Source organism: Rhagoletis pomonella, unplaced genomic scaffold, assembly GCF_013731165.1.
Source record: "Rhagoletis pomonella isolate Grant_MI unplaced genomic scaffold, Rhpom_1.0 Rhpom_scaffold_00002, whole genome shotgun sequence".
Classification (NCBI taxonomy): Eukaryota; Metazoa; Arthropoda; class Insecta; order Diptera; family Tephritidae; genus Rhagoletis; species Rhagoletis pomonella.
In genome coordinates this window covers 95,050,664-95,052,796 of record NW_023458556.1, presented here as the reverse complement: position 1 = coordinate 95,052,796, position 2,133 = coordinate 95,050,664, and positions in this window count along the sequence as shown.

Sequence of the window (2,133 nt, the reverse complement as noted above, 5' to 3'; positions counted from 1 at the left end):
GAACTGAAACTACTGGTTGAACGAAAGAATATAATCCGCTGAGACGTAACTATGAACCAACGACGATTTAACACGGCTATAAATAGTGACGGACAAACAGAAACTATTCAGAACGAAAAATGGCACTGAAGATGGCACAACGCCGAAACCGGTTTGTCTCCAAACCAAATTTGACAAGGGATGACGGAAAATCGTTCCACATTACATAAAATTTAATAAGCTATAAAACCGCTTACACAAAATTTTGTAGTGTGATTTTGTAGTTTTTTTATGTTTTGTACAACTTTTATAAAAAATGAGTAGACATTAAACAAACAAAAAAATAGTCAAAACTGCGAAAAATGTTGCCGTGCTATTATTTTGACCAGTACTTTATTCGTTTTCTTATAATATGGTAAAATGTTAATAATTTCCTTTGTCCGGATTTTGATATGCGCCTCCGTATTTGATCTCAGTTGAACTTTTATAAGTATGTGTTGTCAATTTAACGAATATCATTTGTTTTGTTTGTTTTGTAGTATTAGAAATGTATTATTATAGCCAATTTCTCTTTTTTGCACTTCAAAAGGGGCAAACAAAATCCGAATTTAATTTTTCCATATCTACTATATATTTGTGGAAGTATGTATGTATTTGTGGAAGTATGTATGTATGTATGTATGTGCCAGGTTGCAGCCTAAACGGACGGACAGAATCGAACAAAATTTTGACAGAGTATTGCCATGACACCTGGGCCTATAATAGGGTGAAAAAATTAGGATCCGACAAGGGGGCGTGGCACCTCCCATAGGCGTGAAATTTTTAACCAGCCATAACTTCGAAACCATAAGTCACATGAACATGAAATTTGGTATGCAGCCATTTCTATGGTATGCGCTTATAAAAGGGTATATATAAATGAGTTTGAAAAAGGGGGCGGGGCACATCCCATAGGCGTGGACTTTTTTATAAGCTACAACTTCGGAACCATAATCGCAAGAACTTGAAATATGGTATGCAGGCATATCTACGGTAGGTGCTTATAGGAGAGTATATATAAATGAGTTTGTAAAAGGGGGCGTGGCACATATCATAGGCGTGGAATTTTTTATCAGCTATAACATCGGAACCATAAGTCCCACGAACCTGAAATTTGGGATGCGGACATATCTATGGTAGGTGCTTATAGGAGAGTATATATAAATGAGCTTGTAAAGGGGGGCGTGGCACCTCCCATAGGCGTGAAATTTTTAATCAGCCATAACTTCGGAACCATAAGTCACATGCACTTCAAATTTGGTATGCAGACATATCAATGGTAGGTGCTTATAAGAGGGTATATATAAACGAGTTTGCAAAAGGGGGCGTGGCGCATCTGGTAGGCGTGGAACTTTTATCAGCTATAACTTCGGAACCACAACTTGAAATTTGGTATGCAGGCATATCAATGGTGGGTGCTTATAAGAGTTTATAAACGTTTGTAAAAGGGGCGTGGTACATCCCATAGGCGTGGAATTTTTTATCAGCTATAACTTCGGAACTTTAAGTCCCACGAACTTGAAATTTTGTATGCAGATATATCTATGGTAGGTGCTTATAGCAAGGTACATATAAATGAGTTTATAAAACAGGACGTGGCACATTCCATAGGCGTGCTAAGATTTTGATTCATATTTGCGCATGTATGTGTTAATAACGCTGACTATAATATTTTCAAATATCAGTAGGCATTTAGCGAATTTGAATTTCTAAAATAGCATTGATGCTAAGGTTTACATTCATATTTGCGGATGTATGTAAGTATTAATAACGTTTACGTTAATATTTCTCAGTACGCTGTTTTTGAATATTCAAAATATTTAGCGAATTTGAATTTTTAAAATAACATTCATGCTAAGATTTAAATTCTTATTTGCGAATGTATGTACGTATTAAGAACGTTTACGTTAATATTTTCAAATTTCAGTAGGCTTTGTTTCGCAAAAATGTTGTCCAAGCATTTAAGTATTGAAAATATTAAAGGAATTGATTTATTAAAAGCAGAAGTAATGTAAAGACTGCCAGTCGTATTGCGAATTGCGTTAAGCAACTTTGACAACAAAGTGTTGTGTGTTCATTTCTGCATTTAAAAAAGGAACCAAACAGCCGGTAAAC